The 22,334-nt window shown below is 42.8% G+C and overlaps 4 protein-coding genes across 5 annotated transcripts in view; 2 read left to right on the top strand and 2 right to left on the bottom strand.

The window, feature by feature from the left end:
• Window positions 1–22,334, bottom strand: part of LOC126564527 (protein kinase C and casein kinase substrate in neurons protein 1) — a 424,303-nt gene that overhangs the window by 222,446 nt on the left and 179,523 nt on the right. The gene's annotated exons all lie outside the window — the stretch shown is intronic.
• Window positions 1–22,334, top strand: part of LOC126564234 (voltage-dependent L-type calcium channel subunit beta-1) — a 97,272-nt gene that overhangs the window by 9,565 nt on the left and 65,373 nt on the right. The gene's annotated exons all lie outside the window — the stretch shown is intronic.
• The window catches only part of LOC126564444 (mucin-2-like), a 363,283-nt gene that overhangs the window by 296,489 nt on the left and 44,460 nt on the right, over window positions 1–22,334 (bottom strand). The gene's annotated exons all lie outside the window — the stretch shown is intronic.
• The window catches only part of LOC126564216 (uncharacterized), a 444,146-nt gene continuing 423,865 nt past the window's right edge, over window positions 2,054–22,334 (top strand). Inside the window, exon 1 of the mRNA XM_050221196.1 lies at window positions 2,054–2,061. The gene's annotated coding sequence lies outside the window, so the exon portion shown is untranslated. The remainder of the gene's footprint in view (window positions 2,062–22,334) is intronic.

The following is a 22,334-nucleotide window of genomic DNA, read 5'->3' as shown; positions in this document are numbered from 1 at the left end:
GTGGTAGTTTCGCTAAATTGACCATTTGTTTGGGCTTCCTCCACTGAAATTGGTGGGTTTCGTATTAATAATGTTTTTTTTTTGTTTTTGGTTGTTGAAGGTTGGTAGGTGGGTTGTTTTGTGTATGATCACATTACACAAATGGAGGAGGTGGAGGGGGGGATGGGGAATTATACCCAATCGTAAAATGAAGCAACCGTTTACGATCGTGAGTTTTCATACGGGTTTGAAACAAACATAGGTGGTTTGAATAGAAAAAGGTTCAAATTGATCGAAATAATTAGAGCATAAACAATTCGAACACTTCAAAGTTGATTTGGGTGAAGAAAAAACAAAATCTAAATTATGTAATTGGTTTGCTTTTGCATTTGGATTTCAAACCTTATTATTAAAGCGATTCGTTATCGTTTCGTTATACAACGACTTGTTGTACACTAAAGATGTATGATTTATCTTTAAGTGTGAATGGTTGATAGCCTCATACTATACGTATGTACACCGAAATATCTCAAAATAGATCGCATTTTGATATCATTTTTTTAGAGCAAGCAAAGTTTGCTCGTAACACAACTATTTTCCCATACAATCAATTCGCCTAAAAAACAAAGTAAACTTTCAAAAAATAAGAAAACAAAATCTTAAAGACAAAGCAAAGCAATAAAACACCACACACAGCTACACATAATACATACTCTAGCCTCGCACACACAATGTCACCTATCTACCCGATTTAACAACAAAAAAAAAGTGTATGAGAGATGAAAATGATGTCAAAAATAAATAAAATTTGTAGCCCCAAATTTACATATTTTAACAATTTCAAAGTCTTTGCTCGGCGTTTGGTCGCTTCTGCACCCAGTTACCCATCCCCCGATTCGGACTCCCCAGAAAAAAAAATGTGCTCTGTGTGTGATTAATCCTACGATTTCGGATCCGTCCGGTGGGAACGTTTAGCGTGTTCAGTGTACGTCGGTGACACTCACATTCGCGGGTTCGTCGCTTGACCATATCGAAAATCTCTATGCTGTGTCGCAAGCATCGTCACTTTGCGCTTGTGAGTGTAGGATAGTTTGAGCTTCTTACCTGGAGGAGGTAAATTTAACGTTCTTCCCTTCCGCCATCCTTTTCCCTTGACAAAGGGGTGGTCACTTTGAACCACTTTTTTCCAATGTTGCTGTTTGCCATAGAGAAACATTCGTCTTTGAACGATGTGAAGCTTCATTTGGAGCAAACATATTACTCCATTTGTTAAGGATGTTGTGTTCGATTTCTTTGTTTACTATCTTTTAGAAAACAAATTTAAAATCTTTTAAATTTTCCTGTTTAGTCTTGCTATAATAATTGCTATAAAAATAAACTAACAATATCGCTTCGCTTTTACATAATGGTATGATCATCTTCTTTTTCAACACTTTAACGCTTCTTTCTTGTTTCATCTAGCTTTCTATTCCATCTCTCACACACATACACAATATGTGGTGGTTTTGAAAACCGATAATCCCAAAATGGTGTATCGTAACGTGCATATACCAAAAAACAGCTTGTGATTATTTCTAGTCTTCGACTCTAACCGATCAACCACCACCAACACTGTACGTTATGTGCCTTATTTATATCGTTTCGGCATTTTCCTTCGCTCGATTAGAGACGCTCGATGTTTGGCTTTCAACCACCACTTTTCGTCCACCCCAAACAACCCACCCTGCAAGCACTCTGTTTTCCGGGGTAGTGAATAGTCCTAACCACTCAACCTCATCCGAACCGTACACACATGAACTGTCGACCGACAAGATCATTTTGAATAATTTAAAATATTTTATTTTCTTCCGTCCCTCTCTCTCTCTCCCTCTCTCTCTCTCTCTATCCCGGTTCGGTCCTAGCATCCCAGCATCGAACGGTATATCGCGGCAAGATGTAATGGGTGTTTCCTTCTCTTAAAGCGGACAAGAAAAGGACAGGGACACCTGCAGCATTTGGTTTAATTTTTTCTTTACTCGCTGCTAGTTGCTTCGTTAGATTTTGACCAATTTATAGTAGAAGAGTGGCCGTGCCACATCCCACGTCCTGTCCGAATGCTTTGCCCATTTATTTCCACCACTTTGAAACTTCCAAACCTCCCGAAAGGCCCTCGGGGCGCATGCCGGGACGTATTTCTTTTTCGGGATGTGGTTGCTCGCTACTTTGCCCAAAAGTTTGTCGAATGTCACCCTCTTTCTCCTTCAGGGAAGCTCGAACGAACTGATGCTGCTGCGCATATGCGTACATTATTGGTCATTACCGCACTGTTATCGAGCTGTTATCTGGAATCTTTCCCCCTTTCTCTCCCGAGTGCCCAGCATGGCCTAGCCCGTGCGATGTAATTTTCAAGCGGATTAATTTATGACGACGCTGTCGGTAATTAATAGTTTAGTCCCTTGCACATCGATGGCACTGCTAGCCTACGATCAGGTTATTTTCTCTGGAGGTTTTGTGCCGCTTGATTTTGCCCATACCGATACCTTCTTTCGGAGTTGTGATTATTATTAGAAGAGTCTTTTTGTTTTTGGAGGTTTCTCTCTCCTACTCTACTCTTCGCCCCCTGTTTTTGTACTATTCAAATTTTTGGGTGGTTGGAGTTCACAAGTGAGCATTGAGCACCGGCCTTTCCCACGAGACCCGCGCGATCGTATTGAATCGAAAGCGACCCAAGCAAAGAGGATGCTCGCTTGGACGACATATAATGGAAGGCATTTTTACGAATGTAAATAATATGATCACATTTGGGACCCCGGGTAGTAGTCGAATGTCTGCGAGAGGAAGATGCTTGGGGTGGTGTTTGGGACTAGGAAAAGAAAAACAGGGAATATCGAAATAAGCGTAAGATAAAACCACACGAGCAAAATAATGGAGACTATGAGCGGTCAACATAGCGGAATGGTCCACCCAAGATAGCAACGAAAAGCTGGGGCGGAAGTCAAGTTGGGGTTTAAGGCGAGAGACATCTTTTAAGGGAAGCGACACCGTGTAATACATGTGTGCGTGTAGGTTTTTTGTGTGTGCAAATATTTGACCAGGAAATGTTGATTGAAGAGGCAAAAAAGAGTGAGACTCTACTTTCTCATGTATTTGAATTTGATTAGGTTGCATATATTTCTAACGAAGATATTGAAATATGTTGTGGCTCTTCCTTATATTCAAATTTCTTCGAGAATCTGAAAGTCTTGAGAATATGAAAAATTTAATGACAGTTATTTTGTTGCCCAAGACTGTTAAAATTTTTGCAAAAGTATCTGAGAAGAGATAACTCGATCCTTCAAGTATTATATCTCAAGAATTAAGCAAGAATTAAGTTATTCAACTATTTGTAATATTTTCCAAAAATAATCAAATTTTCAATCATTCAATCAACAATCATTAAAAGATATTTACTTGCATCTAAAATCGTTCAATTCTTTGAAAAAAATCAAACGGCTGACATTGTTTTGCTTCGCTCTTCGATGGATGGAACACAATGAACAGGATGAGAATATGACAAGTAAATTATAATTATACCCCCACACACTTATTCGCACATCTCCCCATACACACAATCACACTCTTATACACTAATGTTGAAACGTCTACTGTCTGTAATGGCCGCTTTTTAGCTCCTACAGGATTCTTCCACCGTTTCGGCAACCGGAGGGTTGACTTGAAACAATTTGCCCGAGCAAAGCCCGACGATGAAGTGTCAGAATTGCGAAATTGAGTGAGATAATATTCGCTACTCCAACGTTACACGTCCACTTGCCCTTTTCCACCGTTGAATTGGACGAAAATGGCGCGAGGGCGAGAAGGATTAATTTCCATCTTCCGAATTCGTTTCGATGCTACCCTTGCCGTATGGATTAAACGGGCTCAACAGTCGTCGCATTAGACGAGTGCGGCCAAAAGGATGGACGACGTTTTGAAAAGTCATTACGGATATCTCTGGCACGTTTGGCAATGATGACGGGTGCAAGCGGTATACGGGGCGTTGGCGGCCTTTCGGCGGACACGGGAATGCTTTCAAAATCCTTCCCTGTGTATGTGTTTGCGTGGCGGGACGGTTTTGGGAAGGGAGTAAACGGGCAGGTATAGGAACGCCGAGAATGGTAGTTGTTTTAGTTAGGTTGAATCCAAACGGTCCTCATCATCGTGACACTTGCTTCAAGTTTGGAAGGTGAGGTGGCGTGAAGTACGCTGGTACAAGGAATGAAATTGGGCCAGAAATCTCTGAGAAAACAATCACAGCGCTACGTCAGAGCGGCGGCAAAGAAGGAATTGGCTACATGTGCTTAAAGTTGATCTGGATTCATTTATATTTTTTATGTTTGTTCTGCTACGCTTTCAATGACGATAAATACAATGAAGAAATCTACCTTCCAGAGCTTACTCATGTTTAGTTGTAATCATATTTATATTAGATTTATTTATCCCCTTCTATTCCCATCAACTTCCCGGTCTTCCGTTACCGAAATTCAACTCTCGGCTAAGACTTCAAAAGCCTTGATTGACAACGGAGCAACGGTTTTCAATTATAAATAAATTAGCTCTATGTAGCGTGTAGCGATGTGGAGCCTGCTCTGTGCATCATCATTAAACAGACGAATCGGCATCGGAACAGACAGAATCGGAAAGTCGACGCGACATGTGAGATGTTTCTTCCTGGCAGGTATCTAGCTAGAAACTCGGTGGTTGACCCGAACCCAGCAGCTCTGGTAGCTCTGTAAGTAGCGTACACCGAGCATAGCGTTGGGATCACCGAGGTCTGGCGATCGCTTCTGACAGGTCTCTAATATCAAATCGTACTGGACGATCGCTCAAGCAATGCTAGAGATGGAGTTAGATACGGCAAACTACAGCGATGAGCTTCAATCTTTTTCTTCTACAATGTCTGTGTATGTGTACCTAACGAAATAAAAATTGATCACACTCGTCTCTAACGTGTCATAAAGTAATAAAAATTACAGACCCCGCATTTCTGTTTTTTTTGTTTTTGTTTTGTTCGAGGTTCTCTTCTTTCCCATTCGTTCGGTCGTCTTGACAACCAACATCTGAAGGCTAGTTCTTTTTGTTACTCTTCTTAAAACACTTTTCTTAGTTTCGATAAGACGTTGGAGAGGTTTATTGCACTCTTTTTAGAATTTAACCATTGATACCTTGATCATCTAAGTACCGAAAAATTCCTTCCAAGGAGGACATTCAGTATCAGGAATGTAATATTTTCTCTATTGTAGAAACGTAGCTACAAATCTCATAATGTCTCGGATGCATTATTTATGTGCATCAACAAAAGCAATATGTTTTATGTGAATGGAGGCTCTCATAATGGAGGCTTTTAAATTACCAAAAGGCACCGATGTAATCGATCCATTCGGAGCTGGAGCTGAATGTCTTCCAAAAAAATGGACAGAGAAAAAGCACATAGTTCACCTTCACCATCGGGTGTTTACCATAAAGTAGCGTTCTAGGCACGAAATTCCACCGTATCCGAGTTGATTATCACGCGCCACCTCCTGAAGATCCCCAGACACTCTCCCGGGGACCACGAATGGGTGTGAAGGATTTATCGCCTTTCTTCGCAATCGCCCTAATACTCACCGTGGACCCGCGAGCCCGCGGACATTTTTTTTTTGTAGGACAACACCAGCGGTGAAATATCTGAGCAAGGTAGAACCAACTGCTCGGTGTGAGTATTTTCTTCCGCTAAGAGAATGGAGGGAATGAAGCTAGCCGATTCGAGTCGGTGTTTGTGTGTCATAAATAAAAGCCCACCGGTGTAAGGTATTTTTTAATCGAACGGCCATTTTCAGAGATGTAGATGGGATGAGCAATTTGTGAACTAGGCTCCAAAAAGTCCCGCAGTCCCGGCGTATCGAAAAGGGGGGGTTTATAGTTTATGGAGTCTGTGAGCAAGTGAGAATTAAAATCTGTGCGTAAAGCATTTGGAATTTCAGTTTGAGTTAGGGGAGCGCAAAAGGTTGATAAGATGGTAGGTAGCGGGAAGTAAATATTGCCCCCTTCCTGTCCTGATACTACTTACCGCCATTAAAAAAGCAGTCCTCCGAGATGGGACACACGGGAGGATAGAGAAAAACATAAAACAGAGAAAAATCAAACGTTCAAGTTTAAAAATCAAAAGCAATAAATATTTATCACCACTCGTCGTTCCTCTGCCATTGCGTTTTTCTTACCCATTCCTCGTTTTTAATACGTTTGACGAAAAAAAATACCGAACGATTGCGTGCAAGTCTAGGCCATCAGCCTCAATAGACCTGGGGAAAACAAATATCAAAAAGAGACTAAAAATCACGGCAGTAAGATTCGTGTTTGGTTTGATTTGGAGATGTTGTTGGCCCTTCCACCATTGCGTTGCCGAAGCTCTTTACACTCTTTCATTACCGGTTCTCCAGTGTCCGAGGCACTACTACCGGGGGTATGGCAAATAGGAGGAAAGCAGAGAAAAAGGGGGTAGCTGATTATATTTTCGGCTTGAAACGTTTTATTACAGACACTTTTTCCAAACTATTAACGATCAAACTTTTTATGCTGCTCCCAACCTGGGATTCCTCCTCCGGGCGAGGTTGGGTGATCGCTTTGAAGGATTAAGCCCATGATCATAGTTATTGCCTTGCGAGGAGATGCGAGATGTGACTTGGAATGTCTTTGTGAGGAAGATACCTGATGGCAGAATATTTTGCTTACTAAGCGCAAACTCTGCGATCGGTACTTCTTTTCCGGGGTTCAATAGAAAAGTTCAAAATTTGGAAATTCGGCTCTAAAAGGCCAATTAACATCCAATCCTAAGAGGTCGTCGACATAGCGGTTTTGCAGTCGAGAAATGGAAACATACTAGAAAATCTTCAGCCCCTCCCAACAACTGTGTCCCGAATCGTGCCCGAGCGGCCTTTCGAGATCGCGCTTAATGTGCCCACAGTAAATCACTAATGATTTACAACGCTTAATTTACGCCCGATCGGGGCTTTTTTTTTTCATCGGGGCCGAAGGCAAACCAACCGTAACAGACGGAACGTAAAACTGTCCCAAATCTGTTCCGCGGTCGATGGTCGTCGATCGAACACGCACCACACCAACGATGCAACGCGAGCAACCTTTTTGCCCACACGATGCTGCGGTCAGCCGGTCTGCCGGGATGCGCTCTTCGTGAGAGACGGAAGAAGAACACCTACGGGGCTTAAACTTTGTCGCCGCACACAGTGATATATGAAAATACGACCGGCTCCAAAGTGAAACAGGCAAACACGACGAAAGATGAAATGTCCCACTGTGTCTGTGTGTTCGTTCGTGGACTTATTCATTTCTTTTCCCTTTATCAACACGCCATTAATAAACCTGCACCCGATGTTGGGAGCACTTTCTTCGGAATGGTGAGCATGCAGTGATCGAAGCGAGACGGAGTCGCTCGATTTGGCTTTGATCAAAAGAAGGAAAACATAAACGGGCACTTTTTTCCCCCTGTTCAATGCTGCCAGCATAAATACCTGTCACTTCTGTGCCCGCCACTCGTCATTTGCCCCAAAACATCCCCATTTTACCGCATGCCTACGCACGTTACGACTGTGTAGGTATGATAAAGGGAAAACATGCCAACCGGCCGGGAGTGTTTGAAAGGTTTTGGGCTGTCACGTTGGCTTTAGAATGACGCAAAAGCCTCAGTATGAGTCGGGCAAAGCAAGGTAGTACTAGATGGCCAGTAGTCCGAGCAAAAGGAGGTTTACATTCTTTTCTAAATTCTTTTGATAATGCATGGGTTTTCTAACCCCCATTTACATAAAAATTAAAATTCGGTGTAAAGCTGTAAAATTTAAAATGAATTAATATAATATAATGAAGCAATAAAAAAACGACCAAGAAATTAATAAAATCTCGAATAAATTTTCTTAAAAAATATCGTAATAATAAAAATATCGGGGAAACTGTCACAAAATCTCAGAACAAAATGAAAAATATTCTGGCTATCGTCATTAAACCACCGATTACGGTAATAACCATCGGGATACCCTGTATGCATGGACACAATTCCTGTAATGTTACCCCATAGAAGGACAAAAGCAAATCAGTGATTTTTCAATGATTTAAAAAATGAGATTCCAATAGAGGCTGTAAAAAAACAAGTAATAAGACGAACTGTAGATGCATAAATTTTATTACAGCAACCTAAGGAGAAAAGCGTCGTGCGTGCCGCTAATAAAGGTGATCAGATCTATTGGGAGATTGTGGAATATGCTAGAACAATTCAAAGCAGGAAAGCAAATTTAAAATCTGAAACACATACATACAGAGGAAAGGAGGGGTTCAGAATATGAAAAAAACTATCTCCATACTGTCTTAACAGCGCAAAACTACGCACGATAGCTACAGTGTATTCGAGTACGACCGAATGGAGATACAATCGCCAAAAAGGTCAACATATGCCGATAAATCGGACACCGAACGGACGGGGAGTTCTTCAACAGCATAAAAATCACGATCAAAGGTACGGGGTTCCCTCTTTCTCTCTTTCTCTCTCTTTCTCTCTCTCTCTCTCTCTTGTCTCCTTTTCGATAGCCAGCTGTAATGGTAGCCACGATCGCGAGGTTCCGCGTAAAAGATCCGTCGATAAGCCGACTCATTTAGCCGCTACACTTTTGTTACACATGCCAAACGGTTGCTGTTGCGGCTGCTGGTTGATCGGTTGCGAGTTCGTGATTAAGGAAGCTCAACTGCGGGTGAAAGCGCACCATTGCTGTACATAAACATCGGGGCACGGGAGTTCGATGCTTTCAGGCGATGGCTATCAGTTGTTCCATGGTGTTGATAGGCTTGTAAGCAAAATGAGTGTGTATGTGTGTTTGTTTTGAACTGATAACAGAAGATGCACACTGAGTCGTGGGGATCGTACTTATTTACATAATAATTTTCCGGTCTAAAGTCACCTCTAGGTTTTCCTGCTTTTTTTTTTGTTGGTACCAATAAGCTGAAGCTCGCCTGAATCTAAATGCCAAGATGCTATAGGTAGTAAAGATAGATTAGAAAATGTGACCAAAACCAATATACAGAAAGAAGCGACACACTCTGAACGAACTCAATACGGCTTTCGACTATTTCGGCTATTCCCCCACAGCTATAGGCGAAACACTAGACCCCGGGTCGGACTCCGAAGGTGGTAAAGTTTATTGCAGGTACAGGAACCGTCGTCCTACACCACCCCAAGCCCAGTTGACCACCTAATCGTGCAGCACTGGAGCTGCTGATGCTTTAGTGTAGTTTCTTTTGCTTTCCTCTCCCCACAAAACGAACGATCGTCCGGGAGTACGTGTACGCTGGCGGGAGGAAATGATCGATCGCGGCAGCGTCAGCGGTGACACGGCGGTGGGAAGGAACGGCATGAAGCTCCGGATCGGGCGAAACGAACCACCGAAAATGGGAGAAGCTAACCACACGGAATAGATAAATTTATTCGATTTATTTATTAGACTTATCTTCTTCGATTTTCTCTTTACGGGCCCATTGCCGTTTCGTCGCTTGCTTGACCGTTGGAATCCTTTCTTGAACCGTTCCTTTTCGGGAGGAGAGGGCAGATGCGATGTGTACTTCGGGTGAACGGGTAAATTTTGAGGGAGATAGTGGAGCGTGTGGAGCGAGTAGGGAGCGCTTAAAAAGCATATAAGATGAGACGGCAACGGATGGAACGACGAGAAACAAATACAGGAAAGGAAAGAAAAAATCAAACGCTCGTGCATGTCGTTGCCGGATGCTGGGATAAGTTGTTTGTGCGTTTGTGTTTTATTTCTGGTTGTATAAAATTACCGAACGAAACACCACCCCCTTTGTCTCACGTGTTTTGTGTCCCGCTCGGATCTGTTCTTCATTTGAATTCCACTCGCTCCGTATCACACACCACCACACTCACCCTTGCAACTATGTCATTAAAGGCAATGGACTATTGGTCAGCGATTTCCCGAGGAGGTGGGGTGAATGGATGGGAGGGAGGTTGCCAGTGCCTGAGTGCTATCGAAATCGGGTAGGTATTGGGTATTTTAATGAGTATGGCATTTTAAATCCAACCCAAGCACCCCGAGCTGCTTCAGGGAGAAGAGTTAAACAGTTTGGTAAAAACCAGGGGAGACTCTTTGAATATTTTGGACCCCATTTGGAATGCTGGAATGGGATGACAACGCGGGGAGATGTAAGGATTTGGCCTCCCTGAAATGTGCGCGGTGCGGTTATCTTTTCGCTTTTCTCCACCTCATTGATCACGTTTGGCTTCTTAATTGGAATTCCAAAACTGCTTAAATTCAACACTTTTACCGGTGTAATAATGTTTTGTATTTTTTCTGAAGGGGACTGCTTCTGGAGATCAGCTTTTTGGAGAGATGAGCGCCTGGATGGATTAGAGTACAATTAGAGAAAAAGCTATGAATTTTTAGGGGTTTCCATTTATTAGGTTTATTATTACGGGCTGCTTACTCTGAGTACTGAGCTGGAGCAGGCGTTGGATATCTTCGTCGATCAGAGATAAATCTAGACATTACCTGCACGAACTCTTTTCGATAAGAAATCACACCAGACTACGATCTTAAGAATTCTTTTGTAAAGTACTCGATGTACCAAGAAGACATAATTCATGCCATACAAAAATCAACAGGATGTCCTCATAGCTTCTTTTATCGTTCATAAGAAATCTCTTTGAAATCTCTTTGCCGTATGAAAACTGTATGAGATAATCAAGAACTTCTCTGTTAATCGTGTGGCCTATGACTAGGACTAGGACAAAAACTTTTGCAAAAAAAAGAGAATATAAATCGAGGATTCTTTGCAAAAGCCCTTCTTTATTCAGCCGTCTAGGGAACTCCATTGTCAAGATACTTATCTTGAGGGGTTTTTTTGTTTGTTGCTGATCTTATTGATGATCCTCAGGTGGAATGGAACGTTCCACATTGTTTAAGTGTCCATACATGTATGTTTAAATTGAACACGAACCACACGATCCAAGGACGCTTATAGACTGAACGAACATCTAATTGAATAGCATAATTCACTAACAATCATATCCATTATATACACCCGTATCACTTTCCTTCATTCAATTGAGAAACACTTGCAATGAGGGATCATTTTTCACGGGCTCACCCTCAACATACTTTGGCACCTTCCTTTCTTTTCAACATTTGCATGCTTTTGCTTTGCTTTCCTTGTCGGTACACCGAAGGCTCGAATTAGAAAGGCAGCTGTACCCACTGAGCTCGTCGCGCCGCTAGACGAAATTTGAACCGATGATTAATTGAAATTTAATGTGCATGAACTACACACACTCAGAGCCCAGTGCCGGGTACCAAGATTTTTGGAGCTTGCACGAAGTGTTTGGAAAATTAGTTGTTTACTTTTTTATTCGTTCATCCACTTCGTCACACACAATTCCACGCCTGGGTGGGATGCGGTGTGTTAGTTGGTACCCCTTGGTCGTTGTTTTTATGCTATTCCTGCGAAACCTTTTACTTTTCCACTCGATACCCGGTTTAGTGCAATAGAATCATGCCCAGGAAATAGGTTCGGTTGTGGTTTCCTCATGCCGATCGATATTATTAATTTCATGTGTACTGGTAATACGAATTTAATTGAGATGCCCCTACTATCTCTCTCTCTCTCTCTCTCTCTATCCCTCTTTAACCCTATCTTTCGTGTTTTTCAATGCGTGTGAGAGAAGTTGTATGTGTATTCGATTTTTCGAAGGGGGTTTGTCTGGTACTTTAAATTACTTTTCAATTCTAGAAAATTAAGAAACAAACCAAAACGCTTCCTTGAAGAAAAAAAGGCAAGAGCCAGTAAATGACCACAACTTCAACTACAGCCCGTTCCTAAGGAATCAAGTGTAGAAAAGGGAATCCACGAAGACGCAATCCACAACCATTAAGCAAAATCCACGTGAATCGAGAAGCGGGAACAATTAATCATAAGAAATAAGTCCACTCACTTGCCCTCCCGGCGTCATGACACAATAAGCGTCATACCCGTGGTCTCCCCGGCTTTCCAAAAACGGACGGCGAGGAAGAAACACGAACAGGGTGACGTTCAATCATACCCAAACGACCACTACGACTTTACTCATCGTAAGTATGTTTTGATAGTTTGATGGGTCTGCTTAGCACAAGGGACTTCGGGGAGAAATTGAGGTTTGCTTGAAGCAACTAAACGAGCGACCGAAACGCGCAAGGGGAAACATTCTAAACAGATTGTAGATTTTTCGGTTAATGTGCTATTGAACTACTTAAAAAAATGAGTAATGATGCTTTAGTTGATTGCCCCTTTCTAAGGAGGGAAGGATGGTGAGAACTCACCTGCCTGCAGCGAGCCCACCATTGTACCGAGAGGGATTAGAATTATTCCCAACCTCTGGAAGAGTTGGATTATTAATTGATCGCTCCATGATGAAGATTTGTTTTGCTCTACAACTATAGGCAAGCCACAGCATGATCCGATGTTGCTACTGCGAGGTTGATGAGGCCATCACCGACCCGAAGTGGACCGGTGAAATATGATTGAGCATGGGAATGACGCCACCGACAACACCACACACTCACGCGTCTGTTTACTTTGTATGGTTGTATGCATGTTGAAGAGAAGGATTATTGTTTGGAGGATTCTTTTCTTCTCTTGGGAGGACCAGTTGTAATTGAACCTTTGTTAGCTTACAAGAGAAATGTTGAGGGAGAACAACAGCTTGATTGATGTTTGAAAGAGTGAGCTATTAGAAAAATTAGCCAAAAACGATTGTTAGGAAGTTTAATGAGCTATTTTAATTTTAATGTCAGTCATGACATCTGTTTTGTTCCTTACAAAATTACCCAAACATTAGAAGAAAATCCTCTCCAACCAAATGCTCATCGTGACAGCTAATTGTCGTCGCATTGTATCGGTTAAATCGTCCGATTTCGATATTCTGAATGCCGTCCATCCGAAACATCTTCGGAGAGAAAAGAAACAGTAGGTGACTCAACTACTCTCCTCGGAGCACCGCGACGCTCTGTTACCGTTAGCATCCGTTTGAAATGGGTAGTAAATTTTTATGACACTTCTGAATCTGTTTCACTGCTACCGCCCATTCTACGGCCCGACCGAACCTCGTATCGATACGGATGATTTCTTTGGGCGATTTGGCGGAGGCCTTGCACAGATTACCGAAACGATACTGTTAACGCAAATGGTAGTGTCTTCTATTGGTGGCTCTGTATATTGCTGAATATATGCAAAATAGAGCATGCCGGGACAGCGAGCTCGTCATAATTGCGCTGCAGTAAGCGAGTTTTCCAAACCACTCCACCCCAAACAGTCCAATGTCGGAGTTTTTGGCAACCTTTTTACATAAGATACACGCGGCAGGCAAGTTTCTCACCTCTTTTTGCTGGTGGTTCGATGCAAAAGCCAGTCAAATTACCCACCAACACGAGCGCATAAACGGGGCAATCGAGGTGAAATAAAGCTCGAATTAATGAACTGCTGTGCCAGGTCTCTGTCTCCCTTTTTTTCCTTCCAGGATGCCAGCGTGTTAGTTAATTTCTAAGAGAAACACAACAAAATAAAATCAGCACTGGGGTAGTAGCTTTCACCACCAGCCCGCTTCACTTCTGCGCTTCTCTTCACCGGCGAGTCTCCAGTCGCCAGTCCAGGGCAACTCGGGAATAGATATCGGTGGGTTTAATCGCGAGAGCAATGATTTTTTAAACCACGATGCCATCCAGCCAGGGTAGGCGAAGAAAACCAGGGCGTGCGAGGTAGGGTACGACGGCTTTAGACGCAAACTTCTCTTTGCTGGTGTGTGGATTGGAGCCAAGAAAACAGATTTATTAGCATGCGATTTTCATGCAAATTTTTGGGGAGTTTTATTCATCGTTTGGTGTGTTGCTGAGCGGGGATGGCTTTTGAGGGAGGGTGATTTGTACGCTTATTCGTTAGGTGGCTTCTTTTATGCTTTGAGCTTTATACATTCTTGCACGGGCCAGGATTGTTGTTTAATTACGTCTCGAGCTTATATAGAGACTTTTAAAATTTAAGAGCTACATGATGCTTGGGTATTGTGCGATTTGATAATTATTTCAATACTCTATTTATTATGTTTTTTGATGTTTTTTTTTTTACTGGAAGAAATACGAAGCTAACTGCATGTTAAAACATTAAAATTTTACATAGTTATCGTGTAGTGGAACGGCGTCAGACAATATATTTGAGAAGGAAATTGGAAAGAAAAAACAAAGCAAAACCCGTTGGAATGGTGCGCAGTTGTCGAGTAGAAGGTTCGATGCAGTTTTTAAGAAACACCAAGAATAACTTCTAAAGATATTACTACGGTCTGTCAAATTAAAAGTTTATGATTTATGGTGTGCTGCACCAGACCGTTAAAACTGCATAAACTTAATATTTCTTGAAGCTTTGCTCCAATGAAATTTTAAATACGTCATAGTTTCGGCTCAAAGAATTTTTTGAGCGGTTGTTGGTAGCAAATTTTGTGTCTAGAATTTCTTATTCTTACATCCAAAATGCAGGTTACAAAGCAATCTTTTTCACTGCTGTTAGTTATTCCAAGATCTCCTACTGCATAGATAAAAATGCCACCGACGTTGTACCGCCACGGGTTTTGGAACCGTTTTCCAGTCAACTCTTAGTCATCCAGCAATTCTTCTCTTCAACGATCATTTACTGCTTTGCTCGCAAACCCCGATCACTACTCAAGCATGCCCCCAGCTCGCCAGATCAGCTTCCTACTTATCCGTATGCCGTACTGACGGTTCGTGCCTTCCACAGGTTCCTTCCTCCTTTTATCGCGACCGAGCTCGCGCGACTTATCTTGTCCATCAATCAAACGCTTACCTCAAAGAGGTTCATGCAATCACTACTCTGCCCCGTTTTCTGCCCCGTTCCTTTATGCTACCCAATGGCTATAGTGGCCGTGTGTGTTCTACCTTTCCCTCCCTCGCTACCTTCTGGTGCGGGGGCTCCAGCAATTCCACTTCTTTAATTTCTGCTCTGGAGAGCAGTGTTCCAACTTGTAATAAAAATACATTTCTTCATCTTCCCGGCGACTCCGTGATCCGCGTGTGTTTCAACTCCATTTGCTTCTCATGCAATCGTTTGCTCTAAAGCCATTGCTCCCGAATTATCATCCTCCAAACGCGATCGATCGGTCGCCGATCTTAAGCCGTCCATGACCGTCCAACAAATCAAGGCTGGCGAGGGCGAAGCTTCGGTAAGTGAAGCTGGTACATTGCTGGACCAATCGATCGAGATGGCAGTGGTATGATTAGTAAAAGTAAAATGTTTCCCTCAACCGACCCGATAATGCAAAACACATATCGTTCGGTTTGGATCATTTGTTTTGTCTCTCGCCCTGTTCGCCCTTCTCTCTTCACTCTTTGCGATTTATTGAAAGGTCAAAGTACGTCTCTTTAAGCATCGATTCCTTCAAGGGAAAACTTTCCCCAAAAACAGAATTTAGCACTCACCGCGACGCAAAAGCTTCACCCATAATTCTTCATTTGCGGACTCATTGTCATGGGCCCATTCCTGACCTAAAAAAAGCCAAAACAGACAGCCCTCCCTAGCCTAAGTCCATCGCTTAGGTCGCATAAAGCGTTGACCCCCTCAACGGCCGGTGCTAACCCAGCAGGGTGTGAAATGTGTGCGAAATTTCATCCGGCGACCGAGCGGTAAAGGCGTGATTTTTTTCACCAACTCAGCACCTTTCCAATTCGATCGAGGGGAGCCGTCGTTGTCGAGGTTTCGGAGGTCTGTCGGGTCTGTCATCTTCGCCACTTGTTGCTGAGGTTAGTGGGCAATGTCTGGAAACAACTCTCGCCGCCGATGACAGCGCCACTCGGTAATCATAGGCCTTGTGGTGGACTTTCGGTGGGGACTCTAACTCCTAGTGGGGACCTCTCCTTCCTTTCCGTCGACCGTTTTTATCAAGACTGCTGGCCATTTCATTTCTAATCATTGTAATTATTAGCCTCTGGTCTTCCCGGCGTAGAATTTGGATCTCATTCTTCGGCCGGGCTGTGTCGATCTAAATCTCAGAATACGCTCGCACAGGTACTTAAGCTAGTGGTGCTTTTAATGCTAAAGCTATTCGTCTGTGTTTTTTTTTTTTACTCCGTTGGTTGAATCCTCTCGCGAGGGAACGCTAATGAAGAATCGGGTGTGAGTTGATGCATCATGGCGCAGATCATCATCCGTCCAGTCGCGCGCTTTTCTGGAGGCGCCAGCGTATAACGGGCGTTTTGGTCGGAATGTTACGCATTCGTTGAAAGCCTCCCTCCTGATCCCTTGCGGGCCAGGCTACTGATGAACTTGACTTGATAGCGAGGGTCGTTGTGACGTCTTTTGTTCGCGTAAGGTGCTGACATTCGGTAGGTCAACGCAGGAACGCATCGCTGGGGTATAATTTCAACCCCTCGTTTGGTACGAGTCCGAAAGCAAACACCCGAATCGAAAAAAAGTGATCTTGTACAGTTGTGGTTTTTCGTTTCGTCGATCAATTCTTTTCGATTTCTTACACGTGAAATCTATCTGTCGCTTGACGCTGGGAGTTTAATTTGAGGTGTTTTATTTTTTGTTAAGTACATTCAACCAGTCTTTTCACCGGACACTTGATCCATTGATTGCATGAGAGAGTCATAAAATTAGACCACAGGACGTCTCCAACAGTTAGCCAATGTGATTGCTGAAGTACTCCGGGAAGGTTTAATGTTTAAACTCTCCCTGTGGTTATTTTTATTCTCGTAAGATGTAAAGAGGTTCTAGAACGGGAGGAAAACGAAGATTTTAATTAATTTTAAGGGTTCAATCGATCGTTTCAATTTCCATTTTACTGAGTTTTGATAGCATGCTGGGGTTTCCAGTCCATTCTGAGATGTTCTTTCGAGTTCTAGTTCATTGAAGAAGATATATTTAAAATCTATGAAATATTATACAGATAGCACAGACATCCAGTATTTTAAGTGCAAGATTTTTTTTAGATACGAACTTGCACTTCAAAAGATTCAGATTTCAAGCGTTTGTCGCAGTATGGCTATTTTATAAATTATCTTCCTTTTCTGTCTTCCAACTCGCAACAACGCTGGGAACACCGAAATATCCAAAGTAAGCCAAATAGCAAGTACCCTCGGGTTCATTGTCAAGACACCGTTTCGGGTCTTTCGCCGATAGCACCGAAAACGCCCCGTTTCCCCGCGCGCGGAGTGTCAAGAAAATGACTGATGACTGTTTTTGGAAGCTTGTTCGGCAAGACGATTGGGTGCGGATAACGATGGAACGGACCGGCGCAGGTCTCCCCCCTAGACCTGCAAGGTAATCTTGGTGCTGGTGTAGGGAGAGTTCGTCGGGGGCACTTGGTGTGTTTGTTGGATGTTTAGTTTGATTGATTTTTGTTACTCTCCTCGTACGGCCGTGGGATAGGATTGTCCACTTCGTTTGTGCAGGGGGAAAGGTCGGGATTACTTTCGCGGGACGTTAGACTACGTCCAACGAGTGGACGAATGGATAGATAGGACGATGATGATCGGTGATCGTAAAATTGTTTCTTGTCGCAGTTGAAACAGCACGCGATTACAAAGTTTGGGAGTGTTTTGTCTGATGGCTGACCTCAAAGGGAGTTTGTTAGGGTGTTGCTGATTTTTGAATCAAGCGTACATCCTGTTTGTACTTTCAGTGGGGTGGATGATGGAATTGCACGTCTCTTATTCTCAACAATCGATCATTTTGCATGGCGGAGAAAAAGCTCTCCTGAAAGGCATGGAAGAAATATTATGTTGACCTCTTGCTGTTGGGATTGACCGTACTCCGTTGAAGGCCCCCAAAAAATCGCAAAGAATAAAGTGACTTCACACCTCTAATTGTGCCCGTACTTTTGCTGAAATATTTATTACTTTTACTTTAAAAAAAAGCAAGCCTTCTCAATCATGTCTCATGTTTTCACCTCACAAATTCGGTACAGTACATTTTCTATTTTGTTTTCTAAACATCTGCCGTATCTGGTGGTTTCCCTTTCATCCTTCTAAGACGATGCAGGAGGATTTCTCTTTCATAACACGAAAACACGGGCTTCAAGATCGCAATTCGATCGCGCCTGGCAGCAAGTTGATGGTGAAGCTTTTAAATTGAAAGTAAACTTGATGTACCAAGTCTAGCACAGTGCGAGTGTTAGCGGCGTTACTTAATGTCCGAAGTCCGGTAGAGGGTATTAATCAAAACTGAAGCGTATCTAATTTCCGAAGAAAAACTCTATTTAGCTCGTGGAACGCTCAAAGCAGACGAACTTACGAGCGAAAGATAGAGTCGACAGAAAGAGATCTTGCTACTTGCTAGCGGAGCAATCGTTTTATGCAATAAGTTAGTAAACAAAAAGTAGGAATGCTATTTGCAGACATTGAAAAGTTTCCTCTTCCAAAGAAACACGGTTGCCAAATAATTCGATGCTGTATAAACAAGAAATTATTCACGCTTTCACGTGCGCACGTTCACTCTCGATCAACTTAACCAGGCGTGCGCATCGTGCTTCTTGCATTACGGTCTCCTTTTCTCTCTCTCCCTCTCCAATATCCGGATATTACTCTTAAACTTCATTTAAAATTTCAATCTTAATTTCAATGTTCACCCTGGTGCCGGTGGCGTCTTCGCACTTGAAGTACGGATTAGTTTCACTTTCATGCAAACACGCAGCATAAGCCGTTTTTAGCAATGACCACCCTGTAAGCCTCGCAAAACCCTTCCGATTGGCGACGCACCGGGCACGCGAATGGTGCACTCAGGCATTCCGAATGGGCCCAAACCCAAACCAACGAAACGGGTGTAAATGAAGCTAGTTAAAAAGCACTCCATCTATGATAGCCTCCAATTATGCTTTCCATTGCTATGTTGGGGTGACCGGGGGTGGCAATTGTTATGCTCGCTCGCTTCCAGAAGGGAGCCAAAAACGGTTTTCTAAACAAATTGACAGCCATTTTTCTACCCTTCAAAAGGGAACAAGTGGCGATCACCGTCATTATGCGGTGCCGCTACAGCATACTTGTCTGGTCATGATCGTCATAATCGGCCCCCTGATGTGTTTGTGCCTCCGATGTCAGGGAGTGTAGTGGGCACTCTCTACCTACGCTCGCAGGACAAGAAAGAAAGGCTTCTTCTTGCAATTCACCCTTCGGAGGAGGACGGGATCGTTGCGGTCACTTTTCTTCCATAAACTCCCGAGGGCCGCAATAATGGCATTATTCTTCGGAGCTTTTTTTTTTCTTTCTGCCGTTTGCATGATCTACGACCTGTGCTTCTTCGGTGGCGGCTGGGCCATGGTTCGTCGTCGTAGATCGTCAAGCAACTGAAGAGAAAGAGAGAAAAACGGTATCGGTAGCAGCTGAGTAATTGATACAAATGTGGCAAGTCATCATCATAGTTTTGAGGTTCGGTGAGTGGACTCGGAGTTCCATAGGCTTAGAACACGTACTTTTGGACGGTGTTCCAGGCAAGCAAAAAATGGTGTAACGGATCCTGTGCGAGGTGATCGCTGCTCTTGGTTTCCTCGATCCCTCTTCGCTCTCTTTTGGGGAAATGGTTAAAAGTATGTTCAATTATTGTAAATGAACCCGAAAAAGCCTTACGGCCGTCACCTAGTAACGAGGTGTATGGGTACGTATGAGGGGGGAAATTATTATTTCTATTAACGCGAACATCGAGGCGCTCTGTAATTATGGTAATCCATTTCTGTGGCCACTTAAGCTCGGCCACACTGAGCGCGCCCCGAGATTCGAAGAAGAGCAGAAAAAAGCTTACCAAGTGTTTTTGGTGGGAATCTGCGGGTGAGGTTAGGTTTATGTTTAGATTTTTTCTGCGTCTTATTTTGAGTTCATTTTTCCTAGTTCAGTTACCGTCCCTTTTCTCAGCGGGCATTAGCTTCACTCCTTCTATTGGTAACAAAAATTGGAAGGGTACAAGGTAATGTGACATATTGAATGACTTCCATCTGGTTTGGTTGGCAAAGGAAGCACACAAGGTTAATTAACATCAATGTTTTCTGGTTTCAATTCCCTTATAGACAATACGAAACAGAAAAAAAGCAAAATGATTGAGGCGAAGGTTGTCGAGTTTGATTTATTTTAGCGACAGAGCACTGCATCGCCAAAATTTGCTCAGCGGAAATTACAATATTTAATTGCAACAATTTCCATGTCGATGATAGCATCAGCAAATGTACAAATGTTGAAACTAAGCAACAAAGCTCAGGACTTTGCACTCAACTGGGTTTCATAAAACAAAAAGGTGTTCAATATGTTTGCATTTGAAATTGAATTTTTATTCACGTACTTTGTGTCTAGAAATATTGACTGAATTCATAGTAATCTATAGTAAGAATAGGAGAAAAAGTTTCAATAGTAAATCTAAGGGGCGGTCTGGTAGTACAAGCGATATCGGCACCGATCTTTTACCAGCAGAACAAGGGTTCAAATCCCATCTGGACCGTCGACCCGTAGTGAAGACTGACAATGCAATTACGTCGTATCGGCAAGTTTAGTAAGCCATCTGATGGCCAGCGTGAACTTAGAGGACGTTTAGCAAAGAACAAGAAGTAATTCGAGCAAATGCTTTTGTAAAGCAAATGAACCAATGAGTTTCAAATGAACTACTTGAGAATTTTAAGGTTCTTAAGAATGAAGTTAATTTACCAAAAATACCACAAATAATTTGTAGACGCAGATTAAGATGCCGAAGCAATGTGATGGATTGCTTTAACATAAAGACCGCCAAAAAAAATCTGGTTACAGAAGTCGTTCCAAGCATAATAGCGAGGAACAATCGTAATTAGTGTAAGCTCTACCAGAATAATTTATTCGAACTTTCTCCTCCCACAGTCCTACAGTTGGTAAATATCCGTGTTCTAGATCGTTTTCTCATTGAATATTTATTCCTTGCTTTGCTTCCAATTTGGAAATGATCTCGATCTAAAAAACCATGCAATGAAGAGGCAATAAACCATGCACCAAAAAATCAAACCCTCATTAGAATGACCTTTACACACAAAATGAATCTATAACTAGGCATTCCTCTAATGTTCCTGATTTGTCGATGTAGACCTTTCCCTTTATGGGTGTTTTACTTTTTTTTCTATAGTCTGTGTTCAATTCTGTCACTCGATCTTGCTTTCCTCCGGGCCGATCAAGCGTAGAAAATAATCGAAAATAATAAACCCAAATTAGACCGAAAGTATGGATGCAAGACAGGAACAGCGTTACGGGTAAAACAGAAAGAAACTCAAACAACCTTACCAAACTTGTCAAGAATGAAGCAATGAAAGAAAAAAAAAGTCAATCCAACAAACAGGTAAAGCGATCGGCCACAATCGAAACACACACACACACACAGGGGGCGTAAGGAAGGTGAAGGAATTTTACATGTTCGTTACCAAATGGTCACACTCGCGACGCTCGCTAGAGATCCCCCGGGGGTATTTTCGTAGCACCATTTTCTATCCCACAGTCCCGCACCTTCTTGCCTCTTCCTCCCCTTCCCCCTCAGCACAATTACCATGCTGTGTGTATGTGTCATTTACCAACCGGATGATGAAAATCGAACCCGTGGAGGAAGCGTAGAGACCAGTAATTAAAAAATACAGAAATAATAAATAAAGCAAAAAAAGCCGGTGATAGGGGAAATGGTGGAAAAGGGGGTACTGAGCATACTACACGACGGGAGGAACATCACCGGACATCATTTTTATGCTTATGGAATGAGACAGATAAAGAGAGAGAGAGCGAGTGAGTGAGTGAGTAAGAGCGCTGAAAGAAAGCCCTAGCCAAAACACAAGAAAAAAGAGAATACATCCAACGCCCTTACCCTGTGAGGGGTTGAAGATTGGTCGATACGGGTGGTGAAGGATGGTAAAACTGGTTCCAATAAATTTCTCGACCAATATTCTGACCGAAAAAAAAAACAACCGATAGGTACGATTATTATTTCGTAGGTTTTCACGATCGCCTGTTGCGCGCCTCATCTAAGTCTCTTTCACCCTCCAGCTTAAGCAGGATCCGATGTACGAAGCCGTCTTTAGTTTTCGTTTTGCCTCATCTCACTGTTGGCCTTCTCCTTCTCGATTGCGCATTCTATTGCACGGTGCGACTTACGGCGAGTCTGTGCGGGTCTGTGGACAGGTATACAGTGGTACAGTAAGAAGTTACCGCGGTCAGCGTCTTTTAGGAGCTTTCTCAATAAAACGGGTCGTCGATCGGTGGCTAGATGTGAGGGAGGAACGCGGGACCCGAACAGGGCCAGGCGTTTGAAGTAAAATCTTCAAACTGGCG

The sequence above is a fragment of the Anopheles maculipalpis genome, chromosome 3RL (genome assembly GCF_943734695.1).
Source record: "Anopheles maculipalpis chromosome 3RL, idAnoMacuDA_375_x, whole genome shotgun sequence".
In the NCBI taxonomy this organism is placed as follows: domain Eukaryota; kingdom Metazoa; phylum Arthropoda; class Insecta; order Diptera; family Culicidae; genus Anopheles; species Anopheles maculipalpis.
The sequence above is the reverse complement of the archived record's forward strand: the minus strand, read 5'-3'. Positions and strand labels throughout refer to the sequence as shown.